Source organism: Pongo abelii, chromosome 13, assembly GCF_028885655.2.
Source record: "Pongo abelii isolate AG06213 chromosome 13, NHGRI_mPonAbe1-v2.0_pri, whole genome shotgun sequence".
In the NCBI taxonomy this organism is placed as follows: Eukaryota; Metazoa; Chordata; class Mammalia; order Primates; family Hominidae; genus Pongo; species Pongo abelii.
The window spans coordinates 21,417,926-21,436,835 of NC_071998.2; the positions used below are offsets into that span (position 1 = coordinate 21,417,926).

Consider the following 18,910-nt stretch of genomic DNA (forward strand, 5'->3'; position numbering starts at 1 on the left):
TACTGCCTTCAGGGAAGATGGAAAATGTACTTACAGGTTCAGTATCGCTTATCTAAAATGCTTGGGACCAGAAGTGTTTGGGATTTTGGATTTTTTTCAGGTTTTATATATTTGCGTTATATACTGGTTGAGCATCCCAAATCTGAAAATCCAAAATATTCCATTGAGTACTTCCTTTGAGTGTGAAATCTGTGCTCAGAAAGTTTTGGATTTTGTAGCATTTCAGATTTTGGATTTTTAGATTTTTGCTCGAGATGTACCAGTTTTTCTTCTGTGACTGTATACTTCCTTTTTCTTGATCTTTTTACTTTCTAGTATTTATTTGTTTATTTTTGAAATGGAGTCTTGCTCCATTGCCCAGGCTGGAATGCAGTGGTGTGATCTCGGCTCACTGCAACCTCCACTGCCAGGGTTCAAGCAATTCTCCAGCCTCAGTTTCCCGAGTAGCTGGGATTACAGGCATGCACCACCACCATGCCCAGCTAATTTGTTGTTGTTGTTTTTTGAGACGGAGTCTTGCTCTGTCGCCCAGGCTGGAGTGCAGTAGCACCATCTCGCCTCACTGCAACCTCCGCCTCCCAGGTTCAAGCGATTCTCCTGCCTCAGCCTCCTGAGTTGCTGGGATTACAGGCACGTACCACCACATTTGGCTAATTTTTGTATTTTTAGTAGAGATAGGGTTTCACCATGTTGGCCAGGCTGGTCATGAACTCCTGACCTCAAGTGATCTGCCTGCCTCAGCCTCCCAAAGTGCTGGGATTACAGGCATGAGCCACTGCGCCCAGCCTGTATTTTTTTTTCATAGAGATGGGGTTTCACCATGCTGGCCAGGCTGGTCTTCAACTCCTGGCCTCAAATGATCCACCTGCTTTGGTCTTCCAAAGTGCTAGGATTACAGGCATGAATCATCATGCCTGGCCTCTTTTTAATTTTTAAAAATTACATATTGATTGTTGGCCAGGCGCAGTGGCTCATGCCTGTAATCCCAGCACTTTGGGAGGCCAAAACGAGTGGATCACTCAACCTCAAGAGTTTGAGACCAGCTGACCAGCCTGGACAACATGGCAAAACCCTGTGTGTACAAAAAATACAAAATTAGCTGGGCCTAGTGGTACAACCTGTGGTCCTAGCTACTCAGGAGGCTGAGGTGGGAAGATTACTTGAGGTTGCATGGAGATCAAGCCACTGCACTCCAGCCTGGGTGATGGAGTGAGACCCTGTCTTCAAAAAAAAAAAAAAAAAAAAATTACATATTGATTGTAAAAACAAACACAGCACTCTATTCAATTTCTCTCCTGAGAAATAACAATTGGAATTTCAGTATTAACAGATTTTTTTTTCTTACCATATTTGTATGAAATGTTTTTCATCCTTGTAAAATCAAGTTCCTTGATTGTACCTTGGTAGAGAAAGATTCTCTAGCTTAAGATAGGAACTAGATTTGTAAAAGTTAAGCAGTGTTTCATTTAAAAAGTGGTGGAAGTGGTCGGGTGTGGTGGCTAATGCTTGTAATCCCAGCAGATTGGGAGGCCAAGGCAGGCAGATCACTTGAGGCCAGGAGTTCAAGACCAGCCTGGCCAACATGGTGAAACCCTGTCTCTACTAAAAATACAAAAATTAGCTGAGCGTAGTGGTGCACGCCTGTAATCCCAGCTACTTGGAAGGTTGAGGCAGGAGAATCTCTTGAACCCAGAAGTGGAGTTTGTATTGAACCGAGATTGCACCACTGCACTCCCGCCTGAGTGACAGAGTGAGACTCTGTCTCCAAAACCAAAAAAAGTGATGGAAGTATTGTTAATTTATAGAATTATTATTGGTACTTTTAGGTAAATAGTTCAAATATCAAAAATAAAAGTTAACCTACTGTTAGAATTCAAGTAAGATGTATAATTTTAAATCAAAAGCGGGCAGGATTAACTTGCAGCTTCTACTCGGATGGACAAAACAGTGTGTGGAGACTCACATCATGAACTTTTGCTTCAAGAACTACTGCAGGAACATAACAGTAAAACCAAAATTATTCACAGACCCTTTGAAATAAGCGGCTTGTCGCTGCATATTCCGTGAGACAGCCAAAAGCTGTGAGTGCCCAAAGTGCAAGAAGGGGAAAGTCTGCCTCTGAACACACATCCTCACTGGAGAACCTGAAAATCCAGATCATGGGAGAAGGATTTAACCTTACCAGGAGCTGGTATGAATTTGGAGAGCCAAATGAAATATAAAAGTTGATGCAAGGCCAGGCGCGGTGGCTCCCAGCCAAAAAGTGCTGTAATCCCAGCACTTTGGGAGGCCAAGGTGGGTGGATCACCTGCGGTCAGGAGTTCGAGACCAGCCTGGCTAACGTGGCGAAATCCTGTCTCTACTAAAAATACAGAAATTAGCTGGGCATGTGGCACATGCCTGTAATCCCAGCTACTTAGGCAGCTGAGGCAGGAGAATCGCTTTAACCCAGGAGGCGGAGGCTGCAGTGAGCTGAGATGGTGCCGCTGCACTCCAGCCTGGGCCACAGAATGTGACTCTGTCTCAAAAAAAAAAAAAAAAAAAAAAAAATCGAGGCAGCAGCAAGAAGGAGCCCTGTAGACACTTCTAGTCCCCAGGGAAGCCATTTCTGACTTTTATCTTACCAGGGGTTCTTGGGAAAGGCTGCCATTAGAAATGGGGAAGGACCACAGGGAGAAGAAAACTTACAGCCTAACTTTGTAATAATTTTGACTGAGTGCAAATTTTCCTGGGCAATATTTGGGAGTGGGCAAACCGAAAGTGCAGATACTGGCACAGAAGTCAGGGCAGGCAGGGAGGGGCAAGACCTGAAATCCTTGCCTGCTTTCTCAGCAGGGGCTTTTGTAGCCTGGGGCAAAATTTCAGCCTTGCCCTAAGGCTGCCTGGATATAAGGGTGCTGTCAGGGCATGGTGGGACTGAGACCGGCCTTGCTGGTTGTGCAGGAATTCGGTGAGGCCTGTCACTGCCAGCTTGCCCCCAGCTCCCTGGTGATCTGTTTGAAGCAGCAGAGGCAACCATAATCCCCCAGGGAATACAATTTTATTGGCCTGAGAATCACACCCCCATCCCCCATCCTCCCATCTCCCACCCCTCCCCCCTTCCCCTGCCCTGTGGCCACAGCAAGCCCTGCCCAAGGAGAGTCTCAGATATGCCTAACCTGGCCCTTACTTGATGGTCTTTTTCCGCCCTGGTAGCGTAAAACAAAACACATAATATCTTGGGAGCTCTATCACCTGATAAATCAGAATACTTATCCAAGTGACCTTAGGGCCAACTTGTATCCCTCCATACTACCGCAGTCGATGTTGTATTGAAAGTGCTACCTTCTGACTGGAGGCCAACCAACTGAAGCCATTACAGCAACTCATAAAAGAACAACTCTGCACCAAGAAAGGAGAAAATAATAGCAAATTCCACTGCCTATAACATTCTAGCTAACCAAAGGTTCTGAGTCTATCCACATTACACCTTCGCTGCCAGCACAACCAGCATTTGAGAAAACCACTGCACTAAACAAAACTACCAAGGACCCTCACAGGGTCCACTTCATTCCCCTGCTTCCTCCATCAGAGCAGATGCTAATGGCCACAGCTGAGAGACCTGGATACTGATCACATTACAGGACTCTTTACAGACACTCCCCAGTACCAGCCCAGACCCCGGTAGCTCTACTAGGTGGCTAGATGCAGAAGAGCAGCAACAATCACTGTAGTCCAGCTCTCAGGAACCTCATCCCTAGGGGAAGGGGGAGAGCACCATGTCAAGGGATCACCCCATGGGACAAAAGAATCTGAACAACAGCTATTGAGCCCCAGATCTTTCCTCTGACATTTAAAAAAAAAACAAAAAGAAATAAAATAAAAAAAAGATACAGACAAAAAAATCTCCAGAGAAATAGAATCAATAAAATACAATCACAACTTCAGGAAATGAAAGACACACTTAGATACAAAATACACTGGAAAATTTCAATAGAATTGAACAAGAAAGAAGTTGAGGGCTCAAAGATAAGGCTTTTTAATTAACCCAATGTGACAAAAAAGAAAAAACTGAATAAAGCCTCCAATAAGTTTTAGATTATGTTAAACGATCAAGCCTAAGAATAATTGGTGTTGCTGAGGAAGAAGGGAAATCTAAAAATTTGGAAAACTTATTTGAGGGAATGATTGAGGAAAAGTTCGCTGGCCTTGCTAGAGATCTACACATCCAAATACGAGAAACTCAAATAACTCCTGGGAAATTCATTGCAAAAAGATTATCACCTAGGCACACAGTCATCAGGCTAACTAAAATAAAGATGAAGAAAAGAACCTTAAGAACTGTTAGGGAAAAGCATAAAGGAAAACCTGTCAGATTAACAGCACGTTTTTCAGCAGAAACCCTGCAAGCTAGAAGGGATTGAGGTCCTATGTTTAGTCTCCTTAAACAAAGCAATTACCAGCCACGAATTTTGTATCCAGTGAAACTAAGCTTCATAAATAAAGGAAAGATAAAAGTCTTATTCAAGCAAACAAATGCTGAGAAAATTCGACACCACCAAGTCAGCACTACAGGAACTGCTAAAAGGAGTTCTAAGTCTTTTTTTTTTTTGGAGACAGAGTTTCGCTCTTGTTGCCCAGGCTGGAGTGCAATGGTGCTATCCTGGCTCACCACAACCTCCACCTCCTGGGTTCTAGTGATTCTCCTGCCTCAGCCTCCCGAGTAGCTGGGATTACAGGCATGTGCCACTACACCTGGCTAATTTTTTGTATTTTTAGTAGAGACAGGGTTTCTCTATGTTGGTCAGGCTGGTCTTGAACTCCCAACCTCAGGTGATCTGCCCACCTCAGCCTCCCAAAGTGCTGGGATTACAGGCGTGAGCCACCACGCCCAGCAGGAGTTCTAAATCTTGAAACAAAACTTCAAAGTACACCAAAATAGAACCTCCTTAAAGCATAAATCTCACAGGGCCTATAAAACAATAACACAAGGAAAAAATACCAAGATATTCAGGCAGCAGTGAGAAGGATGAATAGAATAGTAGCTAACATCTCAATACTAACGTTGAATGTTAATGGCCTAAATGCTCCACAAAGAATGCAGAGTGGCAGAATGGGTAAGAGTTCACCAATCAAGTATCTGCTGTCTTCAAGAGACTCACCTAACACATAAGGACTCACATAAACATAAGGTAAAGGAGTGAAAAAAGATATTTCATGCAAATGGACATGAAAAGCAAACAGGAGTCGCTATCTGGAGTCGCTGTCCTTATATCAGACAAAACAGACTTTAAAGCAGTAACAGTTAACAAAGACAAGGAGGGACATTATTAATGATAAAAGGACTGGTCCAACAGGAAAATATCATAATCCTAAATATATTTGCATTTAACACTGGAGCTCCCAAATTTACAAAACAGTTGCTACTAGACCTGTTAAATGAGATAAGCAGCAGCACAATAATAGTGGAGGACTTCAATACTCCACTGACAGCACTAGACAAGTCATCAAGACAGAAAGTCAACAAAGAAACAATGGACTTGAACTATACAACAGAAGTGACCAAGTGAGAATCAAATCAAGAACTCAGCTGCTCTTACAATAGCTGCAAAAAACAAAACAAAACAAAACAAAAAAAACTAGGAATAGACCTAAGAGCTGAAAGACCTCTACAAGGAAAACTACAAAATACTGCCGAAAGAAATCATAGGTGACACAAACAGAAACATATCTCATGCTTCTCATTATTTCTTGCCCCCTGCTCCCAGCAACCACTGATATTTCTGTATATGAATTTGCCTATTCTGTACACTTCATAAAATGGGATCTCAAAATGTAGCCTTTTGTGTCCGGCTTCTCTCACTGAGCATGATTATGTTAGTCTGTTCTTGTGTTGCTTTAGAAATACCTGAGGCTGGGAAATTTATGAAGAAAAGTTTCATTGGCTTGCAGTTCTGCAGACTTTATACAAAGCATGGTGCTGCATCGGTTTCTGGTGAGGCCTCAGGAAGCTTAGGGAAAGGAGGCGATGTCACATGGTGATAGAGGGAAAGAGAGAGTTGTGGGGAGATGCCATGCTTTTGTTTTCTTTTGTTTTTTAAATTGAGATGGGAGTCTTGCTCTGTTGCCCAGGCTGGAGTGCAATGGCGCGTTCTTGGCTCACTGCAGCTTCCGCCCCCCAGGTTCAAATGAGTCTCCTGCCTCAGCTTCCCTAGTAGCTGGGATTACAGACACCTGCCACCACGCCCAGCTTTTTTTTTTTTTTTTTTTGAGATGGACTCTCGCTCTTGTTGTCCAGGCTAGAGTGCAATGGCTTGATCTCAGCTCACTGCAACCTCTGCCTCTTGGGTTCAAGCGATTCTCTTGCTTCAGCCTCCTGAGTAGCTGGGACTATAGGCATGTGCCACCACACCCAGCTAATTTTGTATTTTTAGTAGAGATGGGGTTTCACCATGTTGGTCAGGCTAGTCTCGAACTCCCGACCTCAGGTGATCCACCTGCCTTGGCCTCCCAAAGTGCTGAGATTACAGGTATGAGCCACCGCGCCTGACTCTAATTTTTGTATTTTTAGCAGAGATGGGGTTTCACCATGTTGGTCAGGCTGGTCTTGAATTCCTGACCTCAGGTGATCCACCTCGGCATCCCAAAGTGCTGGGATTACAGGCGTGAGCCACTGCACCCAGCCAGTGCCATGCTCTTTTAAACAACCAGATCTTTCGTGGACTACCAAAGCGAGATCTCGCTCTTCACCAAGTGGATGGCGCTAAGCCATTCATAAGGGATCCACCCGCAAGATCCAGATACCTCCCACGAAGTCCCGTCTCCAACACTGGGGATTACAATACAACATGAGATTTGTAGGGGACAAATATCCAAACCATATCACATGGTCATTTCAAGATTCATGTTGTGCAAGTAATTGGGTAGTTAGCTGCTCTCTATTAGGTGTTGAAGATGGCCTTCAACCTGACACTTTGGCAAAGATCTGAATGATAAGTAACAGTTCAGGTGAAAATCAGGGTCATGGAAAGAACATTTCAGGGAAATAATACAGCTAGTGCAAAATCCCTAAAGCCGGAAAGATGAGGGAAACAAAAGGCTGATATTTGCAAGCACGGTGGATGCAGATTGGGAATGATATGAGATGAGCTTGGAGAGGTGGGCATGGGCCAGCCCATGTAGTTCTTTGTAAGCCAGGGAAAGTAGTCTAGATTTTATTCTGCTTTTTCGAGAAGCCATTGGAGGGTTTTATGCAAAGGAGTGGCATAATACGACATGTTTATAAAAGACCACCCTTCTACTTTCTGTCTCTCTGAATTTGGCTGCTGTATGTACCTCATACAAGTAGAATCATACACTGTTTTTCTTTTTGTAACTGGCTTATTTCAGTTAGCCAGGTCCTCAAGGTTTATCCATGTTGTAGCATATGTCACAATTTCCTTTCTTTATAAGGCTGAATAATACTCTTGTAAGGCTGAGCATGGTGGTTCATGCCTATATTCCCAGCACCTTGGGAGGCTGAGGTGGTGGTTCACTTGAAGTCAGGAGTTTGAAACCAGCCTGGCCAACATGGTGAAACCCTGTCTCTACTAAAAAAAAATACAAAAGTTAGTCCGGTGTGGTGGCAGGTGCCTGTAGTCCCAGCTACTTAGGAGGCTGAGGCAGGAGGATCACTTGAACCTGGGAGGCAGAGGTTGTAGTGACCCAAGATTGCGCCACTGCACTCCAACCTGGGTGATTGCGCAAGACTCTGTCTCAAGAAAAAAAAAAAAGGTCATTGTAATATACATCACATTTTGTTTATTCATCCATTGATAAATACTTGGGGTTGCTTCCACCTTTTGGCTATTGTGAATAATGTTGCTATGAACACGGGTGGACAAGTATCTCTTCAAAGACCCTGCTTTCAGTTCTTTTTGGTATATACCCAGAAGTGGAATTGCTAGATCATATGGTAATTCAGTTTTTTATTTTGTAAGGAACTGCCATACTGTTTTTCATAGCGGCTGTACCATTTTATATTCCCACCAACAATGCAGAGAGATTCCAGTTTCTCCAAATCCTCGCTAACACTTGTTATTTTCTTTTTAATTTTTTTATAGTAACTATCCTAATGAGTGTGAGATGGTGGTTTTCATTTACACTTCCTTTTGCCATTTTTTAATCAGGTTTTTTTTGTTTTTGTTTTTTTTGCTGTTCAGTTCTAGGAGTTATATATTCTGGATATTAACCCCTTATTAGACATGATTTACATGTATTTTCACCTATTACATAAGTTACATTTTTTACTGTAATAAAATACACATAACATAAAATGTACCATCTTAACCATTTAAGTGTACAGTTCAGTAGCATTAAGTACATACAGTACATTCACCTTTTTGTGCAGCCACCACCACTCTCCATCTCCAGAACTTTTTCATCTTCCTAAACTGAAACTCTACCCATTAAACAATAACTCTTCATTGCCTCCTCCAGCCCCTGGGAAACAACATTCTACTCCTAGACTACTTTCAGACTCCGTTTCTTCCTTCACTTAATAAAAGAGAGGGTCCACTGCTGACTAATAGGATTGTTTTTATACGCGGAGGCCTTCTTGGAAACGTGATTGATTTATTGTAGAGAATAGTAATAGAAAATAGGGTTGTTGAAAGAAAAGAGATAGAGACAAAAACTGATTGGGTGTTTTCATACTGGATGTCTTATCCGCAGGCCTCAGCATTCCTGCCTTGGTTCCGCCTGATTCTTTTACATCAAGCAGTTGATCTTGCCAGCAGGTTTCATAGATTTCCCTTTGTTCCTGGTGGCATGGCTTCTCATAGTACAAAAATTAGCCAGGCATGGTGGTTGGACGCCTGTAATCCCAGCTGCACGGGAGGCTGAGGCAGGAGAATCGCTTGAACCTAGGAGGCGGAGGTTGCAGTGAGCCGAGATCATGCCATTGCACTCTAGCCTGGGCGACAGAGCAAGACTCCATTTCAAAAATAAAAATAAATAAATAATTTGAGGAACAAATCTATGTGATATGTTCTTTTGTAGTTCATTGCCTTTAGGTTTAGGAAATCTGTCTCCATTCAGATATTTACCTGTATTTTCTAAAAGTTGTAATAATTTTACATTATCCTTTCTTATCTACCTGGAATTTATTTTTAGTATATGATTATGTGGCCCACTGTGTTTTCAGTAGATTCTCACTTTGCTTTGTTGTGAAATATCTGATGAGAGATTCCATGTAATGATAGGTATTTTGAGATTGTTGTTATTGGAGATTATTTTGTTGGTCTTTAAAATGTCATTATCTCCTAAGTTTATTTTGTTTTATTTACAAGACACTATTGCAACAGGAACAAGCAAGCCAGGGGAAGATAAATAAGCTTCCTATGGAAGCTTAAATTTTATATTTACTCTACAAAGAGTTGTACTGCCTTAAGGGATTTACTTAATATTATGATTTGTTTTATAATACAAATTAGAAACCTGCCTACATATTTCCTTCTTTTCCTTAAAGTCTGGAAGGCCTGTAGAATGTGGCACGGGCAGGAGGATACAGGGTTTGTGGAGATGCGCCGTGTATCACATATGTCTGTGCAAAACCACTCGTGTTAGGATCCTAAAACTATCATCAGTGGAAACACTGGCAGTTTTAGTGAGCTGGTCACATTTCATGAATGCAAGATGTTAGACTTCTATAGCAGGGTGTGTGTCATCTAGAGCAAGTTATTGACTGTACAGGTATTTGAGCTCCACCAGAATTCCCTAGAGGAAAGAAAGTGTGTTCCTCATTGAACATAATGGAAATAGACGTTCAGGCAGTCTGGTCTGCAACATTCGAATGTTTCTTGCATCTCAAACTTCTTAAGACTGTGATTCCCATGTCTGTTTTCAGCGACTTCTCTTCATTGTCCTTCCCAAAAGTAAAGTGGCTAGTTGGCTGTGCTTCTATTGCCCGCCCGCCTGCCTGCCTGCCTGCCTGCCTGCTTGCTTTCCTTCCTTCCTTCCTTCCTTCCCTCCCTCCCTTTCTCTCTCTCTTTCTTTCTTGGAGACAGTCTCACTCTGTCACCCAGGCTACAGTGCAGTGGTGTGCTCTTGGCTCACTACAACCTCTGCTTCTCAGGTTCAAGTGATTCCCCTGCTTCAGCCTCCCAAGTAGCTGGGATTACCAGCATTCACCACCACACCCGGCTAATTTTTGTATTTTTAGTAGAGAGAGGGTTTTACCATGTTGGCCAGGCTGGCCTCGAACTCCTGACCTCCAGTGATCCACTCCCCTCTGCCTCCCAAAGTGCTGGGATTACAGAGGTGAACCACCATGCCCGGCCATGTGCATAACATCATTTATTTACATAAGTGCTTACATTGTGAAGCACTTATGTAAGTATAACCCATTTAAGTCCTTATTTCACTGGCTTTTGGGATCACATTTTCCATTAATGCCGAATTCTTAATGATTTGAGTGCTTGCTTTTCTTAACTTCAGTTGAACATTTTGTCTGGCTTTCCTCTCCAGGTATTTCTGGGACTTCCTGGGTAAACTGCTTGTCCTTCCAGCCAGTCCTTTGACCCATGGCCCATTGGTCACCAAGCTTCCCTAAGGTGTTCTCACTGGTGTCACTTTGGCTCAAGTTTAGGCCCAGCTCCTAGGCTATTGTATTTAATAAGACTATAGTTTGGGCCTAGTTCCTAGGCTATTAATATTTAATAAAGGATTTAACAGAAGGGCATTAGAACAAAGAGAACTTAAAGCTGCATATGAAATATGGCTTCACTCAAAGTATACTGGTCCAAGTTCTGCTCAGGGCTTCTCTCTTCCTGATGCTTGGCTTACTGCTGTCCATAGGGCTAGCCTATCTTTCCTCAGGGAGTACCCTGAAAACTACTGATTCCCCTCCAGGGTCAACTCCAAACTGTGATCAGTTAGCTTTGCTTTGAATAAAAATTGCCAGCCTTGGCAACATGGTGAAACCCAGTCTCTACAAAAGAAAAAAAAAATTAAGTCTGTTGTGGTGGTGTATGCCTGTAGTCCCAGCTACTCGGCACTGAGGCGGGAGGATCATTTGAGCCCCCAGGAATTCAAGGCTGCAATGAGCTGTGATCATGACGCTGCACCCCAACCTGGGTGACAGGTTTCAAAAAATGAAAAAAATTGATGCTGCCTTTTAGGAGGCAGTGTAGCAATATATCTTGAAATTTTAAGAAAATTCACATACTGTTTGAACCAGCAATTCTACTTCTAGAAATGTACTTTTATGGATATATTTTCAAATGCTTGCCAAACTATATGTATGTACAAGAATATTAATCATAGCTTTGTAATAGCAAAACACTGAGAACAACCTAAATGTAATACAGGATTAAAAAAAAAATACAGAGATGGTTCCTCCCTAACAAAGAAAGAATTGGCTTTGTTGAAAAGAATAACCTAGATCTGTATGTGGCTAACTTTTTTTTGTGCTCTGGGTCTCCATTGGATTTGGTAAAAACTGTAGTACCAGAATATGATTGCCCCTGAGATGAAGCTGCTGGAGCATACAGTTGAGCTCAAGGTGCTGTCTGTTCTCTGGAACAGAACGAGCAAGAGTGTGGCTTCAAAAGAGTATAGGTTACAGCAGGCCATATAGTGGAGGCCTCTTGCCTCAGGGTCAGCTCCTGCCTGGTTACCCTGTTCTAGAGGTTGAATATGCTGTGATGTGCAGTGCATGCTTTATTTGTGTCCTTGGGTCTCCACTTCTGATTGGTGTAGGTCTCTGTTTTTCTGCTTCTGACTTGGCTGTCCTAGGCACTTAGGTTTCTTCATTTGAACTCCTTCCTGGCTGATGCCTTTTCACTGTCCACCTGCTTTAGCCCCTTCACACCTTCACTACCATGAGCTTTCCCTCTGTCATCCCAGCTACCATGGTTCAGTCCAAGTCATCTCTCACCTGCACTGTGGGAACAGCCATCTGACTAACTCTTCACCCCAAAGCTGGATAAGTGGCTATATAATATGGGAGGCTTTCAGTGGACTTCGATTTGGGTGAGCCTTTGCTGCCCTCTTCTGGTTTCTAGCTGCTATAGCTGGCAGCTGCTGCTAATTAACTTTTTCTACTTTGATTTGTGTTAACATTTCTGGATGAAACTGCTTATGTCGATTGTTTTGCAGTAGTAGATCAAGTTGTAGCATGCTTGTAGATACTGTGTAGCCTAAATGTTGTTCAGCCAATATACCTTTTCCCTCAGTGCAGCTTTATCTTTTTTTTTTTTTTTTTTGTATTTTTGGTGGAGATGGGGTTTCATCATGCTGCCCAGGCTAATCTCAAACTCCTGAGCTCAAGTGATCTGCCCGCCTCGGCCTCCCAAAGTGCTGGGATGTAATCCCAAAGTGCTGGGATTACAGGCGTGAGCCACCGCACCTGGCCCAGTGCAGCTTTATGTTATTCAGTCCTTTTAGCTGGTTTTGGAGGAAGAAAGGAAACTTAGGGATGACAGCAAAGCTAGCTTCAGGGAAAATTTTGGAATTTATTTTTTTTGCATCCCTTTTCCTCTCTTTTCACGGCCCACTTTCCGTTGTTCCTGTGCTTCATTTCTCCTTGGGAATTTACCGTGCGAGAAACGTAGAATCAACCACTGCTGTGAAATATATACATATCATTAATTGAAATATTTATTAGCACATGGTATGTGCTAACCCCTTGCCAGATTTGGTAAGACTTAGTCCTTGGCTTCAAGAAGTTTACTATTTATTGGGCAGAAGTGTCAAGTAAATACAAAGTTGGAAGGCAGAATGATTAATGCTATTTTAGAACACACAGGAGAAGCCACTAACTCGGCAATAGAGATTGAGGTTGTTGGAGTGAGATTATAGTAGGGATACTTGGATGTGGATGTGACGGCAGAACAGTACTGACAGTGTTAACCAATAAGAAACTGCCTTCTCATTAGTAGAGGTCCAGAACTTCCAGCAGGTAAGCCATTCTTTACCCAGCACCTACTTTGACATTTCCTTCCATGTGAATGGTTCTTCAGCATTTAGACAAGTGGTTCTTTATCTGTAGCTGTTGAATCATGCCTTTCAATGCCTTAAAATAGGAGATGGTCCTCTTTCCATTTTTGTGCATTTTCCGTCATCCATTCTTCCCCCCAACATCGGTGTCAGTGATATACAAACAAAGCAGAACTGAGACTTAAGGAGCTTACAGTTTAACAGGAGGAAACAGATATTTGATAAATGCTGTAAGGTGTTATGATACAAGTGTGTAGAGGGATAAGGAGGACAGCCTGTAACCTCATAGTCACCTTTTTTGTAAAAAGATCCTTCAGATAACCATTATTTTAGATATTCGTTGATGTCTAGAAATGCAAAACTGGTCACAAAAATAAACTATATTTACCATTTGACAGACTATTAACTAGCACTTATTTAAATTTGTTTATGATTATTGTTTAGTGTGTTTTAAAATGTATTTGTAGCAACGGTACCCTTCAAATTCACAAGATTGGGAAATGGTTTTCTAGAAGCAGATAGTGAATTTCAGAATGAGATCTTTCTTATATATATGTACCCTAAGAACAGTTGTTTTGCCTTAGTTAGAAATAAAGAAAAAACAGGACAGCTAAGGAAATTTAACTCCAAGTCCAGTTAGCCAACCAGCAAATTTTCCCAAACATTTAAAGAAGGTGTTAACACCAGTCTTAAAGAAACACTTCTAGAGAATAGAAAGCAAGCCAGTACTCCCTGATTCATTTTCTGAAGCTAGCATAAGTCTTTGTAACAAAACTTGACAGGGACATTACAAACATGGGAAATTACAGGTAATCTCACTCAACACAGAAGCAAAAATTCTAAACAAACCAAATCAACCATTTAGAGCAATACAGTAAGCCTAAAATGGGCTGATTAGAAACGTGAATTCCTAACACCCCCAAACCAATCAAATTCACATATTAACAGAAAAGTCGTATGATTAACTTGCAGATACAGAAGTTTTTCATAAAATCAAACATCCATTTATGAATTTTTTTTTTTAAGAGACAGAGTCTCTCTCTGTTGCCCAGGCTGGAGTGCAAAGGCATGATTTCAGCTCACTGCAACCTCTGCCTCCTGGGGTCAAGTGATTCTCCTGCCTCAGCATCCCAAGTAGCTAGGAGTACAGCCACGTGCCACCATGCCTGGCTAATTTTTTGTAGTTTTTAGTAGAGATGGCGTTTCACCATGTTGGCCAGGCTAGTCTCCTGACCTCAGGTGATCTGCCTACCTTGACCTCCTAAAGTGCTGGGATTGCAGGCATGAGCCACTGCACCTGGCCCATGTATAAATTTTTAATATATTAGAAATAGTAGAGAACTCCTTTAATTTTCTAAAGGGGTCTTAAAAAAAAAAAACTACAAACACCGTACTTAAATATTAAATATCGTCAGTTTTTCAGTTGAGGTTTGGAATAAAACAAAGCTGTCTGGTTAGCACTGTACTAGAGGTCATTGCCAGTGCACTAAGACAAGAAAATGAGTATATGTTGGAAAGAAAGAAATGGAACAGCCAGTATTTTCTGCCAAGTAGACAAGGATATAAACAGAATTGTGTATATAGAAAACTCAAAAGAACTGAGATAAACTATTAGAATTAATAATTGAATTATATTAACAAACCTAGAATAAACCTAAGAACTAAAATGTGCAAGACCTTGACAGAAAACTATGAAACATTATTGAAAGAATTAAAGACTCAAGTAAATAGCTTATAGATTGCTGTCTTTACAATATTTAATCTTCCTATATTCCTTAACTCATTTCTAGATCTAATGCAGCCCAAGAAAATCCCAGCAGTTTCACCTTTTTCCTTGTCTTTTTTTCTTTCCTTCTTTTGAAATAATTTGATTCTAAAATTCCTATGGAAATTTAAAAGGCCAGAGATAATGTAGACACTCTGAAGGATAACCTGCTGTAACAGATGAAAGGAAGTCTTATAAAGCTGCAGTAATGACGGTGGTGTGGAACAGCACAGGGATAAAGAGAACAGTGCAGCAGACTGCTGAATCCAGAAACAAACTCATGCATATGTGGCCACAGTTTTTTAAACAAAGGAGCAGTTGGCAAGTCTTTTTCAGTATATGATGCTGTGTCAAGTAGATGTCCGTATGGGGAAGGGGGCACTTGATTCCCACCTCACCAACACCAAAAATCAATTCCAGGTGATGTGTAGATCTAAATGGAAAAGAGAAAATAATAAAAATTCTAAGGAAATAATATAGGTAAATGTCTTTATGACCCAAGTGAAGGGAAATATTTCTTAAACAGGATAATAACAGCAACTAGAAACACAAACCTGAAACCATTAGCTATAAAGATTTAAAGATGGGAGAAATTAATGGTGTGTTTTTGTGTTCTGTTAGGAATAATCCAATAAAGAGAAAAACATGATGGTATAAAAGAGAATTTGTAGAGTCACATTCTTTAAAAGGTGAAAAGTGGGTGAGATTTAGCATTGAAGAATAGGCTGAATTTGTTCACTAGGTGATCAGTTCTAAAATCCTATGCAGTTTTTGTATAGTGGCTGCTATTATTCCCATGTATTAGAATGGCAGAACACCAGAGTAAACAATCTCATTGAATAACTACCAGAACCATCTGAAGGAACTTCAGCATTTTCCTGTTCAGTAAGCAATGTTTTGATATATTTTTATTTTAAAATTGAAGGGACTCAAATGACTTGGGTAGCTCTGGAATAACAGTAGTCATTCACAATTTTCACTTTTGTCAAGAAAACCAGTTTTTTAAAGGGCAGTCTCAGAGTCAGAATTCTCAAAGCTCTTGCCAAAAGCACCTTTTCTTACAAATGCTGTACTGTCCCGTAGCCCTGTGTGGCTTTAAAAACTGATCCTGGACAATTCATTAATTGGACTAGCCACATTTCAAGTGCCCAGTAGCCACATGTCGCTAGCTTAGTGGCAGCCTTTTCGATGGGGCAGATGTAGAATATTTCTGTCATTGCAGAAAGTTCTATTAGTTCTACAGTGGGACTTTCCATCTTTGCGGACAGACACCAAATAAAATTTTAGCTGGACTGTAGTTAAGTGACTGCTCTGGTATAACTTTAACCCCTGCCACATTAGGTGTCAAAGGTGGCCCACCACTTTAAAAGCCTGCCTACTCTTTGGATGTTTACTTGCATGGCTTAAGATTTTCTGGTTAAGAAATAAATTAGAGGCTGTGCATGGTAGTTCACACCTGTAATCCCAGCATTCTGGGAGGCCAATATGGGAGGACTGCTTGAGCCCAGGAGTTAGAGACCAGCCTGGGCAACATAGTGAGACCTGTCTCTATGGAAAATTAAAAATTTAGCCTGGATTGCCTGAGCCCAGGAGTTTGAGACTGCAGTGAGATGTGATCCAGCCATTGTGCTCCAGCCTGGGCGACAGAACACCGTGTCTCAAAATAAAATAAAATAGAAGAAATTTAAAACTATCCAACCTGGGTTTGTGACAGCATTGTTGAAGATCATAACCATTTGAGAGGTTTCAGGAAGCTTGCCTCACAAAAGGTTGGCTGAAGCTCAGAGGGATTTGCTGAAGCTTAGAGGTGAGGAATGCTGGAGGACTGTAATAGATTTTTGCTGCTGAGTTCAGCACTTGAGGAATCTGCCTCTTACAATTAGACAGCTCCCAAATGTAACTTCCCTTTCCTTTCCTGATGTTCTTCTCCCCTTTCCCCTCTCTTCACATAGTCCTAGCCAAGCTTGGAGGAAAAGCTATTTTACTTCAGGGTGGTCTGCGTTATGTAGGGAAGATTTTTTTTTTTTTTTAGCTTAGATTCTGGTGGAAGATCTGTAATTGCAAGGCGAATTCACAGTAGATTGCGATTTGTGAGGGATACAGAGGATAGAAAATAGGATACATTGGATAAACTTAAAGGTATGGTTGGCACTTTACCTTGAAATGAAAAAAAAAACAAAAAGAAAAACAAGTTTAGATGTGATCATCTCCAAACTGGCTGCTTCGGGAGAGAGCCAGCCACCTGGTTAACTGGGTTACATAATTCCAGTATGGGTTTGGGGTGGATATGTTCATAGGGACCTAATACCTCTTTCCAGCTTCTCTTTGTTTGTCCTGGGATTCCAAAACCTGTGATGTTATTGCTGGAACTTTGATTCAGCAGTTGCTAAACACCTACTCTTGTGTTTCTGGCACTAGGCTTGGGCCTTGGGTTTACACAGTCCCAACAGAGTCTGGGTGCTCAGTCTGATATGGGAGACAAGTGTACATAAATAATTACTATATAGTGTTGTTCATAAAGAGAATGTCCAAGGTCCAGAAGGTCCTGAAACAACATTTAGTCTGATTTCCCCCATTTTCTACTGGATGCAGCTGAGGCCCAGAGAGGGAAAGAGAGACTGGTTTAAGTAATGCCAAAAGAACTAGAACCTGAGAACCCGAGTTTTCTGTTGACTGGTCCTTAATAATTTTACTCTACCACCCTAAAATATGATCACCATCCTTGCGGGAAACATCTAATTTCTGCTTTAAAAAGCCCACCCCTTCCATGATGTCCTCTTGACTGCCCTCTCTCCTTAACTCTGATACCACTTTACTATTTTTTCCTTGTATGGATTGTGCTTTTGTGGAAATTTTTATTTCCTCTCTTGTATCGTGATTTTCAGGACAGAAGCCAAGCCGGCTTCAATCTTTGTCCTTATTTCCCCTCCCCAAGCGACATCTGAACAACTGTCACACTTGTTCAGCCTCGGGCAAGTTGGGCTCGAAGCTGTTTGCTTGCTGCATTGAGAGACACCTTTGCGTACTGCAATAAAAATTCCTACTTTTCGGGCCACGTGAATGCATTTATGCTGTAAGAACTACGTGAGGTTAGTTACTGTTTGATTGCGGAGTTTAGTAGGTAGGAGGCACGGAACAGTAGCAACAATTTACTAAGAGAAAATTTATAGGAATTGGAACAGGGCCCTGCGGTCCGTAGGGCAGTGGGGGGCGGGCTGGGGCGGGGCTGCGCAGTGGTGCTGCGCGCGGAGCTCTGTTGCCGGAACTAGTCCGAGTCGTGCGCCGGACCGCGCGCAGCCCCGCCCCGCCCCGCCCCGCGCGCAGCCCCGCACCGCCCCCTTCCCCCTCGGGGTGGAAACAAAGGGGGCTCGGCGCGCGGTGCGGAGCCTAGGAGAAAAGGGAGGAGCGCTCCGGAGGTCTGGCGCGCTGAGCTCGCTAGGTTTGTGCTGGCGAGGGTACGGGGTGGGACGGGCGACCCGGACCTAAAAAGTGGGAGGGCCGCGCGTGTCGCGGCCTAGCGGCGAGGGGAGTCGCCTGCGCGCGCAGCGGAGGCCAGTGCGCCGGCGCACAGCGAGCCCGGGTCTGTGATCGCCGAGGCGGGGTGAGGCGGGGTGCAGCGGGGCGGGGCCGGGCCGGGCCAGGCCCCTAGTGTGGTGTTGCGGGACGGGGCCGAGGCCCGGACGGTTGGGGCGCGGGGGCGGAGAGGATGGAGCCTCCGAGGCGTTAGGCGACTCTGTCATCTGGGCGTGCAGCCGTCGTTTCCTGGCGCGGCCCGTGTGATGGTGCCGGGAGGAAGGAAGCGCAGTGACAGTGCCTCAGTTGGAGCCGGGGTTCCGGGGGTGAGGAGGCCCGCGGACGGCGGATCTGGCGAGCTGGCCGCGGGCTGGGCGAGCAGTCACAATAGGAGGCGGCGGCCCAGCGAGGAGCCGCGGAAGCTGCCCGGCAGGGCGGAGCCTCCCCTCGCAGGTACTGGCCGCCGCGGCCGTTGGCTGCAGCGCGAGGGCGGGACGGGCTGCGGGCCGTTGAGAGCCTGCGGGGCCGCGCCCGAGTCTTGGGCTAAGGTTTGACTCGGCCGCCCGGCGCTCTTTGTTCCCGCGGTGGCGAGGAGGCGCGGTCTCAGCTCGCGGAGCCGCCGGCCCGCTGCCCGGCAGATGGCCTCGCTCTCTCGCTCCCTCCCTTTTTGCCGAG

General features: G+C 43.4%; 1 protein-coding gene across 20 annotated transcripts in view; it reads left to right on the plus strand.

The window, feature by feature from the left end:
• The window catches only part of RNF38 (ring finger protein 38), a 153,089-nt gene that overhangs the window by 69,092 nt on the left and 65,087 nt on the right, over positions 1-18,910 (plus strand). For 3 of the 20 annotated variants that reach the window (XM_002819622.5, XM_054519706.2, XM_024252424.3), the window contains exon 1: positions 18,435-18,688. The exons of 9 other annotated variants lie outside the window; for them this stretch is intronic. The gene's annotated coding sequence lies outside the window, so the exon portion shown is untranslated. 8 more of the 20 variants (XM_054519711.2, XM_024252426.3, XM_024252423.3 and 5 more) reach the window with 7 other exon arrangements.